The sequence below is a fragment of the Oryctolagus cuniculus genome, chromosome 12, assembly GCF_964237555.1.
Source record: "Oryctolagus cuniculus chromosome 12, mOryCun1.1, whole genome shotgun sequence".
Taxonomy (NCBI): Eukaryota; Metazoa; Chordata; class Mammalia; order Lagomorpha; family Leporidae; genus Oryctolagus; species Oryctolagus cuniculus.
This window is the reverse complement of record NC_091443.1, coordinates 81,333,287-81,346,904: the sequence shown is the minus strand read 5'-3', so window position 1 is coordinate 81,346,904 and position 13,618 is coordinate 81,333,287. Positions and strand designations below refer to the sequence as shown.

General features: G+C 48.0%; 1 protein-coding gene and 1 long non-coding RNA gene across 2 annotated transcripts in view; one reads left to right on the top strand and one right to left on the bottom strand.

Moving 5' to 3' along the window:
- The window catches only part of LIPC (lipase C, hepatic type), a 159,011-nt gene that overhangs the window by 119,078 nt on the left and 26,315 nt on the right, over nucleotides 1-13,618 (bottom strand).
- LOC138844832 (uncharacterized) lies at nucleotides 4,706-7,438 on the top strand. Its single transcript, XR_011381201.1, has 2 exons — nucleotides 4,706-4,791; nucleotides 6,946-7,438. It is a non-coding gene; the product is annotated as an uncharacterized lncRNA (long non-coding RNA).

The window sequence follows — 13,618 nt, the reverse complement described above, 5'->3', positions numbered from 1 at the left end:
AGGACAAATCACTGAGATGAATACCTACTTCATCAATGGTGAGATTTTCCAAATCATCTTATATGAGTGACTCCTGAGAAATCATGCAGACAGGACTGCACAGTGAAATCACAAGAGTTTAGGACAGGCATGCTGATGACAGCCCAAACAGCTGTTGGCTTAGGAGTGAGTCTTTTCATTTTAGAACAGACATTGAATCACCAGGGGATGGGGCTCAATAAAACTTCAGGGGTCTTTAGATCTCCATCAGAATATTGGCACCTTTGCTCTGTTTTAATTAGATACAACAGGGGCTGGCATTGTGGCATAGCAGGTCAGGCCACCACCTACGATGATGCCTGGAATTCCATATGGGTGTTAGTTCAAGTCCTGGCTGCTCCACTTCCCATCCAGCTCCCTGGTAGTGTGCCTGGGAGGGCAGCAGAAGATGGACCAAGTACTTGGGCCCCTGCCACCCACATAGGATACCTGGATGAAGCTCCTGGCTCCTGGTTTCAGTCTTGCCCAGACCCGGCTGTCGTGGTCATTTGGAGAGTGATTTTGCCTTTCAGATAAATAAATAAATCTTGAAAAAGAAACAACAGACTTTTGGGAGGGACACAATTCTCTCTGGTTTTATGTGACAATGAACCACAGAGAGTAAAGATAAGAGAGCAGAGAAGGTTGATGCTTAGTGTGTGATTGTTGATGACTGCTTGCTCTTTGTGTTTTCAGTTCCTGAGCCCCAGGACTTGTCTGAGCCTTCCTGCCCTAGCTGACTTCTTAGGCCCACGAATACCTGACCCAAGGGCTTTCCCTGTTCCCTCCCACTTATTGACCCTGTTTGGATTCTGTCCATTATGGTGCTGATCTGTAATCATCACACCACCCTTGTTCCTCTTTGAACATTTAATCTCTGTCTCTCTAGCCCTTACGTCAGTTAAGCTCCTACAATTGCTCTTTGATTCATCCCTTTACTCTCCCACTTAAAACCTTTTCCATTGTTCATGTGGAATTTTATGGACTTCCCTATACTTCAGTCCGTATTGGGTCTGCTTAAGAGCCTAGCCTATGTCAGAAGCCAAGAGTAAAAGCTGTTGGCATTCATAAGAGGTACCAATCGTGAGTCATTATTATCAGTCAATCCATAAACAGTTCCTGCTCCAAAGTGCAAAGAGCCAAAGTCAGGGAGGTGGCAATGTAGGGGAAATGACCTCCTTTGATGGAAAGAGTGGGAGTGACATGGATGAGTGTAGGGCCTATGTGACAGAGACTCTTCTGGTTCCTGGAGGGAGAAGACAGAGAAAGGGAAACTCTGACTGTCTGGGCTTATCTTTGTTCCAGTGCAAACTAGTCATGGCAATATTTGAACTTTTTAAAGGCAAGGGAGGTGAAAGGCCTTGCATGTGCTGGTGCATGGGGAAGTCACTGAAAGTCCTAGGAAAGCAAGAAATCTGGGAAGGGTAGACCTCAAGAAAGTAGAGGTTGAGTTACAAAATGGTGTTCTACCCAAATCTGAGAGCAAGCAAGATGGGCTTAGGCTGTGAGAAATAGCAATTGGATGACCCTGGCTCTGATATTCATGTTTATACGTCTTTAAATTTTGTCCTAAGCCAGGCACGGAAAAGACAAATACCATATGATTTCACTCTTGTGGAATCTGAAAAAGTTGATCTCAGTGAAGTTGCAAGCTGAGTGGTAGTTACCAGAGGCTGAGGAAAGTTAGGTGGGGCTTTTGGGGAAAGGTTTACAAACAGGTGCTATGTCATCATGTCATGGTTTGCAAGGAGTAAGAAGTTCTGGTGTTACACAGCAGGGTGACCATGGATTACCATAAGGTTCTATATATTTTTTCATTAAAAATAAAAGCTAGAAGGGAAGATTTTGAATGCTTTTATCATAAAGATATAGATAAATAATTTATCCTGATTTGAGCGTGAAACAAGAGACATCACACGGTACCCCATAATTATGCATAATTTTTATGTCAGTTAAAAATAAAAGGGGATTGCCATGTTTGTAGTTAAATATTTATTACTGTGTGCTGTTTTAATGAAGAGTCCTGATGAGCTTTAGTTACATGGGGAAGCAGGCTGGCACCTGCTTGGGTTAACCATGTGGATGGTGAGCTCTTTGGAGTCTAGCACACGCAGGTGGCACCACCCACATGCAGGTGTCCACAGCACCTGTATTACAGGTATTGCTCCTAGAAAGACACAAACTGGGTTCTGAGGCCCTCAGCCTAAGAAATTTGAGCCAAGAAAGCCTGTAATACTGACAGAAAGGGACAAGTATACAGAGCCTGAGAACTCAAGTGGGTGACAAGTGTGCACTCCTTTCATCATGATCTTTTTAACACAGAAGAGTGCTTTTGGCCTTTTTTTCTTAATGAAAGCTTTAGATTTCCAGATGGGGTTATTTGCCTTTCATCTGTGTTTTTGCCTCTGTTCTATTTTCTGATCTGTACTTTCATCTTTGAAACCTGTCATTGTGACTTTTGTATCAATGTAACTATCACTTAAAAGGCTTTTTACTTTTCTGGGTCAGAAAAGTTTAATATCAAGCAATTTAAATGATTTTATTTGTATTGACCTCGTATTTGAGAGTCACGCAAGATGTACTGTAAAATCATATGTTCAAAGCTAACGAGTGCCTTTCCTGGCAGAGGAGTCCAGAGGGGATGATGGGAGATTAGAGAAGCTGGTCATTCACCAGTGTCTGGATTCCCAAGCAGGGAGAGGGCAGAGAGGCACTGGGGTGACAGGAATGGGGAAGATGGACACACACTCAGTCTTGGGAGCAGGAGGAAGACACCTGAGGGCTTTTCCCTCTCTTTCCTGGTGAGAGGAGGTGGGGTATGGCTGGTCCTGGCTGGTCCTGGCCGGTCGCAGTAGCTCAGATGGGATAGAGGGCTTGGGGTGAGAGGACATGTGTTGTAGGTTGAAGAGGCATGGCCAGGAGCCTGGGCCTGGAGAAGGGTGGAAAGGGGAGGAGCAGAGCACATTCTGGAAGCTTGATTTGTTCTGGGTTAGAGTCCTCTGGAGTGGTTTTGGTAGAGCTGTCACTAAAAGACTTCAATCATCCAATTAGCATACTTCTAGAATCTCCCCTGTGAGTAGCTCTTCAGGCTGTAGGAACCCCGGAGAGCATAAGCCTTAGCTGGGTTTCAGACAACTGCCTGTGGCAATGGAGGAGGACGAAGCATTAAGAGGGAGTGCTAAAGTCAGGTGGGAGAGAAAAGGAAAGGGGCATGTGTTTCACCTGGTTATCTCCTTGTATTGCAACCACAATCTGCTGTGCATGAGATGAGGAGACCAAAGCTCAGAGAGTCTTAGGACCACCCCCCCCCCAAGTTGAAACTCAGGGCTGTGCTACAGAAGGCTTGGAGGCAGGAACCCCGAGTTTGAATCCTGGCTCTGCCCATTATCAGTTATGTGACTTCTCTGAGACTTAGTTTCCACATCTGATGAATGGGAGATCACAGGCTTATTAGGAAGATGGGGGAAAAGGCTCATGTATGGTGTGCAGCACAGTGCTTGGCATGGTGGGTGCTCAGCCCAGGTGAGCTGTGGGTAGCACCTTATGTACAGAAGATGCTGGGTAAGGAGCATCCATGGGGAATTGAGGCCTGACTCAGATCTCAGCAGGTGGATGAAGTCCTATGGAAATAAGCTCCAAGGAGCAAAGGAGGGGAGTCAGCTAGAGTATCATAAGGAGTAAGGAGAGGAAGAATGGAGACTGGTCACATAGTGCACAACAATGAGCTTGATCAGAGAATCTGACGGTCCACCTGGGAAGGCCAAGACAGGCCACTGATGGGTTATGAACCAAGCAGAAAGTGGACCATTGAAGGAGGCACTCTTGAAGGAGGCACTGAGAACCTTTATGATAAATACTAATGTGATCCTAGTAAGTGAGTCAGGAAGGGGTTGAAGCCAGAAATTCTCTTCTCCTGGACCCAGGCATTCATTCATTCATTCATTCATTCCAATCACAAAAACTTGTTCATCAATATTAATTATGCACCTATTAAATGTCATGTACCATAGATGAGATTAAGACTTAGCCAATTCCTGCATTCAAAGTACTCAAAATCCTGTAGGAAAGGTAGAAGGAGGAACAAACAGGCAAAAATATGTACTAAATGCAGTGTGGGATATGTAAGAAACAGAAGAAGAGATGGAAGCAAAGAGGAAGGGGGACTCCCTCAGGAGCAGAGGGAGGCAGACATTGTGCAGATGGCTTGCACGATCAAGTATAGGCTGCCGATGGGCAGGAGAAGGGACCAGGGGCCAAGACACGGCAGGACTGCCAGGAGCAGGCCTGGATGGTGAGGCAAATGGTGTGTGTGGAAGGGCAGAGTCAGGTATGAAAGTTTTAAGGAGCTGGAGTTTGAAAACGAAGGGGACATTCCAGGAAGAGGGTGGTGTGAGGCCCAGAGGAGCTGTTCTTTCCTTCTGCACACAGGTAGGAGGCAGTCTTGTGTGGAGACCAAGCATGCAGGTTCTGCACAGAGACTGCCCGTGTTCAAATCCCAGCTCTGCTGGCTGCCTGCTTTGTGACCTTGGGTGTTACTCTCCGAGCTTCAGTGTCCTCTGCGGAGTGGAGGTGCTACAGGGCAGATGAGCACCAGGGGGCTAACTGCATGGCCCGCAGTCGGCGCCGACTTTTGCTGGCGCTCTTATCCTAGCCAGTCTCCAAGTGCTGCTCGCTTTCCCCTTGACGCAGGTCCTGTATCTTGCTTTGACCTCTCCCTCCCTGCAGCCACCACCTGGATCTCTGCACCTGAGAACTGCCCTCCTCACCGCACAGGTGAGTTCTGCCTGTCCCAGAATCTGCCCTCCTGGCTACTTTCCTTCCCAGCACCACCCGCAGGCTGTCCCAAACACAGTTCCCTTTGCAGTTGTACCCTTGCTCAAAAGGCTCCAAGCCCTGTGTTTCAGAGAAGTCCCAATCTGGCCCACGGTCCTCTCAGAGAACAAACCCAGGAGGGTTCAAGGCCAGTCTGCATTCCCAAGCAGTTTGGCCCTGGGGCTCCTGACTCCAGACTCCCCGCCCCACAGGCCTGCTTGGCCCACTCTGTGTTCTTGTGCCCCATTGTTACCCAACTCCAGAACTTCTCCAAACTCTCCCAGGGGAGACACCGTGGCTGGGTGGGAAATGGACCTGTGGGAGCTACGCTGTCATTTTGAGTTCAGCCCTGCCCCTTAGTCGCCAGGGGAGCTGAATCAAACAGTATAGTCCTGCTGAGCAGGAACCTCCCAGTCAGGGAGAGAGAGGGACATTACTTTGTAGGATGAGAGCTGAGCGTATAACCCAAGTGAAGGGCTTGGTGGTGTGGCTGCCACTTGGGTATGACGTGCGGCAGCCCCTTCCTCTCTGGCCAGGTGGGTTGGCACTAGCCCACCATGATGGTCTACATGCTGCCTGCACTGAGCCTGTCCCTTTCCTGTTGGCGCAGCCACATCCCAGGCCACCTCTGACAGCTCCGCCCCAGCCCCTCCGTTCCACACGAGCTGATCTCCACTTCCTGAATTCCCGAAAGGCCTTGTGTCTCACAACTCAGAGCTAACAAGCCAGAAACTTTAGTTGAAAACTGTTTGAAACATCCTTAAAGACGGAGGCCGGGCTATTTGTGGGCTGAGGACCCCAGAGCTGATCACAAGGAGTTGAAGGGGCTTGAGTGCAGAGCCCTCCAAAGCTGGCCTGAGATGGCCCCTGAAGGGGCTGGAAACAGATGGCTGGCCCAGGAGCCATCAGGGTGACCCTCAGAGTGGCTTCCCCTACTTGGGAAAAAGGGAGAAGCTGCTGTTGTCAGGCGTGAGTGGGCTGTACTCCTCCCACCTCCCCACCCCCGGCCTGACTGTCGCTCAGATCCGGAGGAACTCAGGGGCCTGGGAGTCTGAAGAAGCTGTGCTGCCTGCAGGGGGGCTGGGGCCCTGTGGGAGAACCCCAGCCTTCCCCACAGTCTGCAGCCTTTCCCGTTCAGGCGTCCCTGGGGAGGGGTGTGGATTCCTTCCTGCGACTGCCACGGAAGCAGCCAGAACACAGCGCAGAGAGACTGTACGGAACATGCCTCAGTCTGGCCAAGCCTGATTTCAGGCAATGTTTGTTTTCTCATAAATATGAAAGTCGACTTCCACGACTGGAGAACCTCAACCACCTGCCTGCCGTGGATGCTCATCTTGTTTATTCCTCCCATTTTCAGGAGTAGGTGGGATTTCCTCCAGAAATGACTGCTTTCCTGAAAGCCTGAACCAAGCTTGGAGCTTTTGAGTGCATTTTTAGCTTTTGTTTGATTTATGTATTTATTATTAACTCTCTCAAAGGGAGCCTAAGCAGAAAAAGGAAGAGAAGTCAGCTCTCCAAAAGCTTTGAAAAGATTACTTCATTCAGTCTTAGCAAAGGACAGAAATACAAGCTCATGAGCAACTGTCGGACTCTGCGAAGGGCAGCATCCAAAGCAGGCTGTGAGGAGACTTCTGAGCACTTCCTGGGTGCTGGGAAAGCTCAAGGGTCTAGGCTTTTAGAAATGTTTATCACAAAAAATATTTGAAAGGCAGAGAGACACATACACACATAGAGACAGAGACAGAGAAAGGCAGGGATGTTTCCCATTTAGTGGGTCACTCCCAAAATGCTCACAACAGCTAGGGCTGGGCCAGGTCAAAGCCAGGAGCCCAGAACTCAAGCCAGGTCTCCCACGTGGGTGATAGGGACCCAAGCACTTGAGCCATCACCTGTTGCTTCCCAGGGTGCTTCCCAGGGTGCTTCCCAGGGTGCTTCCCATTAGCAGGAAGCTGGAGTGGGAAGTGGGACAGGGACTTGAACCTAGGCATCTTGATATGGAATGTGGGTGTCCAAAGTGGTGTCTTTTTGTGTGTGTGGGTATGCAAAGTTTATTTATTTATTTATTTTTCAAAGTGGTGTCTTAACTGCTGTATCCAATGCCTTCTCCCACACTAGACTTTGAGAAGACTTCCAGTGGACTGAGAGAAGCCAGCCCCATCAAATGTCCATGAGGCTGTTGGTTTCCAGGACTGAAAGCTGCTTTAGTCTCCACAGGATGAAGAAATCAGTACTTAAAAAGGCATACTCGGCTGGCGCCGCGGCTCACTAGGCTAATCCTCCACCTGTGGCGCCGGCACACCAGGTTCTAGTCTCGGTCGGGGTGCCGGATTCTGTCCCGGTTGCCCCTCTTCCAGGCCAGCTCTCTGCTGTGGCCAGGGAGTGCAGTGGAGGATGGCCCAAGTGCTTGGGCCCTGCACCCCATGGGAGACCAGGAGAAGTACCTGGCTCCTGCCTTCGGATCAGCGCGGTGTGCCGGCTGCAGTGCGCCAGCCGTGGTGGCCATTGGAGGGTGAACTAACGGCAAAGGAAGACCTTTCTCTCTGTCTCTCTCTCTCACTGTCCACTCTGCCTGTCAAAATAAAATAAAATAAAAAATTAAAAAAAAAAAGGCATACTCACCATGTCTCGCTCTTGGGACATATGGCTCCTGTAGCCTTCTCCAGATCCTACGATCTGTTATGTTTCCTCTTAGATACTCATTAGAAAAATAGTAGGGCCCTGGACACAAGGGCCCCAATGGCAGGCTTTGGGGCTGACCTAATGCACATTGGGTCATTTAAAGACCAGTGAGGTGGTTGGCTCTTTCCAGAAGGTGCCATAGCCCTCCCCCATCCTTATTTGCCTGGGAAGCCAGCATCGAGGACTGGGGACAGGGTGGAAACAAGGGCAGGGAGGGGTAGTACTTGGTGTGGAGTCCCTGGGGCACAAGGAAGACCAGATTCTGCCAGGGAGAGCTGGGAAACAGGAAGTTCTTTGGTGTCTGAGCTTTTCTCCGGGGGAAAGGAACTCCAGACTGTTACTTAGCTCTGGTGGAAAGATGGCTTGTATGCTGAAGGAACCCAAGACAGGGGAGTAGGGGCAGGAAGTCCTCAAAGGAAGCTTGTTCTCCAGATGGCGTCAGACTAGATGTTCTGACTTAGGGGAAAGAACCAGGGATGAGGACAATGTCTCTGTTATTAATTATAACAACAAGATATGCACCAAATATAAAGAAAAAACCCATTATACATTTTTCCTGGGAAATGCTGTAATTGCACAAGGTGGAAGGGCATGGTGAGCAGGCTCAGCTGTTGGTCTATCCAGAGCACTGCTGACCTTGCTTAGGGGAAGTCTGATTTCAGACTTCAAAGGTCAGTTTGTCAATTTCACATTTAGTGAGCACTTGCTGATGATTCCATTTACAATTTTATTCTTCTTCCAAGAGGCACGGCCCTGAATATATGAGCTCAAATTTTTCAACAGTAATTTCCCTGTCTCTGTAGGAGTAAAAAAGCAAAACAGGTACTTATTTACTTTATTTTTAAAGCTCTCCAGCTACTGGGAACAGCAAGGACTTTTGCCACTTAATTTTTGTTATTATACAGCTCCTGAAAATGTGTTTCTTAATCCTGTAGCTACCTGTGTTCTTCATCAGAAAAAGTATAAGTCAGTATACCCCCTGCACTCTAAGTACATAAATTTAAGATGAACAACAGGGCATATACACAGATATGTGGGAAATGCCAGCATCGGTGGCAGCATTGGTGGCAGGATGCAGCCAGGAGCCCAGGGAACTGCATGAATCACAGAGGCAGACAGGTATTTATGGAAAAGGTGGAAATTCTCACCCTATCTCCAGTTTGGTAAAGTTTATATGGAGGAAACAACCAAGTCAGTGTTTCCAGTCCCTGGACGCCCCAGTGGCTAGTCCCTGGCTAGTCTTGGGGGAGCAAAGACAGTAACAGTGAGGGGTGGCTAATCACATGGCCTTAGCCGTATAAAGTCTTCATGGAAAAGACAATGGGGGCTTTGGAAGTGGTCTGTTCACTGACGGAGACATTCCAGATGTGTGATACACAGAGGAAAAAAGAATTCTGCTGCAGTAGCTTTGCCCTGGAGAAGCCAAGTGACACCTAAGCCACCGGGAGCCCTGTAGGCATTCATGCTTTCCATGGGTGAACTGGAGGAAGGATGAGAACCTGCTATGTCTCTGAAGCCCGGAGCTGCTCAGCCCACGTCACCTGATGATGAGGCCCTGGGCTCACTTGACAAGACCTGGATGCTGAAGGAGGTGCCAGCCCTGGTGTCATTTCTGTTAGAGTCATTTTACTCATTCTCTTGCCCTCTGGTGTGCCTTGACCTCCTTAGTTTCTGGTTCACTATTAGTAAAATTAAGGAGTTGGATGCGAGGTTCTCTAGGATCCTTTCCGACTTCCCACTCCTATGCCTGGTAATGTAGCCTTCCAAAGCACCGTAATTCTTCTGTTGGGAAAAGAGCAGTGGTGAAACCCACAAAAGACAGATCGCATTTTTCCCTCTTTGTTGTGCCTTTGTGAATGTGGACAGGGGAACCTTTGCAAACCCATCTCCATGGAGAAAAGAGAAAGCAGATATTCTCCTGAGGCTGTGGGGGTAGGTAGCAGACCCGCTTGTGGACAGGGCTGTTTCCAGCCCATCAGCTTTGGTTGATCATGTGCTCCCACAATGGAAGGGGTCAGCACCCTGGTTGCATCAGGCCAGATGTGCCCTGTCCTTGGCTTTGGCTTCAGGTTTAGCTCTGCATTTTTTTTTGCCCTCCCTACTGGAAACCCTCTTTCCCCATCATAATCATCAGAGTAATGCACATCACTTCAGAACAATAGGAAGGTACAGACAAATGTTAAGAGGCATAAAAACAAAATCTGCTCTCATCCATCACCCAGAGCTATTTAAATGGAAGTGCATTTTCGCCTAATGATTTTTTTTTTACCCTTAACACAAAACATTTGGTAACCTGCTTGTTTTGGCTCCACCTTACCAGCATGTTTCATGTTCTTGTTTATACCTGGGCCCACTTCATCTCCCATTTCTTTAACGCTCTTCTCTTGGTATTCTTGACCAAGTCATGGAGTTCCAACCGTCATTTCTTTGCTTGAGCTATGTATCTGCCTGAGGTTCATTCATTCTCTGTTCATTATTTAGTCCTATCATTCTTTCTTTTTTAAAAAGAAGTCTTTAAATTTTAAATGTAATGTATTTGAAATGTGGGGATGGGTAGGTGAGAGAAGGGAACAGGAGAGAGAGAGAGAGATCTCCTGTCTCCTGGTTCATTTCCCAAATGTCCACCACAGCTAGGCCTGGATCTGGCCAAGACAGGAACTCAATTGTTGTCTCCCATGGAGGTGGCTGGGACCCAAGTACTTGATCTATCATCTCCTGATGCTTCTCAGGGTACAAATTAGCAGGAAGCTGGAGTCAGGAATGGAGCTGGAACTCAAACTCAGGCACTCAGATTTAGGATGCTTGAATTCTACACCAAATGCCAGCCCTTACTCCTACCATTCTTTATGGCCTTATCTGCTCCATGAAACCTTCTAGAACATCTTGGAGGGCTTGTCCATCCATCCCTGACACCCTCTGCTTGCCTGAGCTCTGGAAAAACCATGTCTTTGGTCCATAATATGTGCTGCTGTGGATTGGTTGGTATTTTTTTATGTAGCTAACACAAGCTGGGATATGATGGTAAATATTCAATAACTTTCTCTCTAGAAGAAAAAGTATGCATATATGTGTGTGTGTTTGTATACACACACACACATACACTTTATTGCCATCAAGGATGAGTATTGTATAATTTACAGATAATAATAAAATATATCATATACTAGCCCCTCCTTATCTACAGGTTTGCTTTTTGTGCAAATGATGACCTATATTCATCATTGATCTCAACCATTAATTGGAAAATTCCAGACATGGGCAATGTGTACATTAAATTGCATGCCATTCTGAGTAGCCTGACATCTGGCATTGTCGCAATCCATCTGGCTCAGGTCGTGAGTCCTCCCTTTGTTCAGCGTGTCCACACTGTATACACCACCCACTCATTAGTCACTTGGTAACCATCTTGGTTATCAGATTGACTGTTCAGCATCCTAGTGTTTGTGTTCAAGTAGCCCTTATTTTACTTAATAATGGCCCCCAAACCCAAGAGTAGTGATGCTGGCAAATAACATACGCCCAAGAGAAGCCATCAAGTGCTTCTTTTAAGTGAAAAGGTGAAGGTTCTCTACTTAATAAGGAAAGAAAACTATTATATGCTAAGGGGACAGATATATAGTGAGAATAAATATTGTATCTGTAAAATTGGGAAGAAGGAAAATAAATTTATGTGAGTTTTTGCCATTGCACCTCAAACTGCAAAAGTTATTGCCACGGTAGATAAGAAGTGCTTGGTTAACCTGGAAAAGGCAGTACATTTGTACATATAAGTATCATAGGATTCAGTATATCTGCTATTTCAGGCACCAGCCGAGGGTCTTGGAATGTATTCCCCATGGATAATGGGGGATTACTCTACTCTTTCTTATAAGCGGCATGTAACCAATTGACTCGCAGAGATGCTGTCATTGATTTTTGCTGAGTTCTTATCTTACCAGCCAAACTATGCAGGCAGATGAAGGGCAAGTGCAGTTCTGATACGAGTGTTGGTTGATGTGTTTATTAACACTGAGTAAGACAATGAAGTCATTCATTTCTACAGTGACATAAACCATTTCTTTGCTGAAACAGGTTATGGTTTTTGAATACTAGAAGAATATCTCCTCAGTTTTCAGGTGATATTTATAATCTGATCAACTACAGGTATAACATGCTTTTAAGTTTAATCTTCACTATTAGCATGATTTTCTTAAGGCTAGATGAGAGGCCATCATTGTATGGCCAAATTCCCTGTTTTTGTAAATAAAGTTTTATTGGAACACAGTCATGTTCATTTGTCTGAGACAACAGTGGCAGAGCTGAGTAGTTGCAACAGAGACCTTTGGATTACAAGGGGCAAAATATTTATTGCTTGGTCTTTATAAAAAAGTTTGCCGACCCTTGCTTTACTGTGGGGAACAACCCGGACTATACTGTTACTGGAATTAAGACTTATTCTATGCATCTGCTCTCCCACAATATGGCGCTGGGAGAGAAGAAAACAGCTTCTGCACAGCTGCCTCCAGTTCAGCCAATAAACTGTAGGACTTGCTCCTGATTGGAGGAGAGCAGCGTACTCGGCGTGTGGGCAGCCGAGTTAGGATTGGCGGAGGAGGACTATAAAGGAGGAGAGAGACGGCATGCACCAGGAACATCTAAGGGGAACATCTAAGGGAACACCTGTGCAGCCCCCGAGAGAGCCGGCCGGCGGTGTGCCGCTCCCCTGCGGAAGTGGGGAATGTGGCCAGGGGGAACTGCCCTTCCACGGAGGTGGAAGGGATAGTAGCCAACCCGGGAAGAACCAGCAGCAAATCCGGGGAGGGCCGAGCAGACGAAAGAACAGCGCAGGGTCCAGTGTCGTTCCTCCATGAAGAGGGGGAGCGACATAATGGTGCCGTGACTCGGATAAGGAAACTTAGGAGGGAAGAAGTGGAAAATACCGGAGAGAGAGACTAGCAAAGAGCCTAGGTGCCGGAAGAAGCTATCGAAAGCCTAGGCATAGACTCGGATACGGACTGTGGGAAAGAAGTTAGGATTTAAAGTGAAAGCAAGAAGAAACTTAGACTCAGATACGGACTGCAGGTTGAAAGTGAAAGTGAAACCTATAAGAAACTTAGACTTGGATATGGACTGTGGGGAGAGGCCAGGAGAAATGAGGGAGGAATATTGTTGGAAGAAAACTTAGGGAAACATACCGGGTAGAGAAAAATGTTAGGGAGGATGAAGCCGCGAGTGCAGGCCGAGGCAGAGACACAAGCCTCCTTGGAATTCTTCAAGTCACCCCGGGGAGCAAGAGGTGAAGATCTGGAACCAGAGGCAGAGACGTGGGCCACCAGGTTGAAATTCGCCAGGTTAGTCCGGGGAACTTGGACTGAATGCCGGTGGTGGCGGAAACATTCGCGGAAGCCGCGCGTGCAGAGAGAGCACGGGGCGTGAATAGATAGGGAACGCGGGGCTGGCGCGAGGCCGTGGTGCGGGCGCGAAGTGCGTAGAGACCGCGGAGCGTGCACGCAGAGCCGGGAACCCGCCGGCGGGGCGAGGCGCCGGGAAGCCGCGCAGAGCCGTGAAGCTGCCGCGGGGCGAGGTGCCGAGAAGCAGCCTCGGGGCGGGCGCCGCCGGGAAGCCGCAGGGATAAGAGAAACAGAAGTTTAGAAGTAAAATGAGAGAAATAGGAATGCTGGAAGATAGAAGTAAAATGAGAGAAATAGGAATGCCCGGAGATAGAGAAATAGAGAAATAGAAAGGCCTCCCCACAACATGGCAATGAGAGAGCTTGGATTCGGTCTGCCTGATTAGTGAGGCGATGAGCACCTGCGGGCGGCTAGCAACTTACGCGCCGCAGGTCACCGAAGACAGGCACGAATTAACATCAATAAGGCCTCCCCACAATACCGCAATGAGAGAGCTTGGATTCGGTCTGCCTGATTAGTAAGGCGGTAAGCACCAGCAGGCAGCTCGACCGGAGTATGAGCTGCAGGTCACCGAAGATAGGCACGAACCAACACTAATAAGTCTCCCCCACAATACGGCAATGAGAAGGCTTGGATTCGGTTTGCCTGATAGGGCTTGTAAGCCCCTGCAGGCAGAGCAGAGCATGTGCTGCGGGGCACCGAACACAGGCACGCATCAG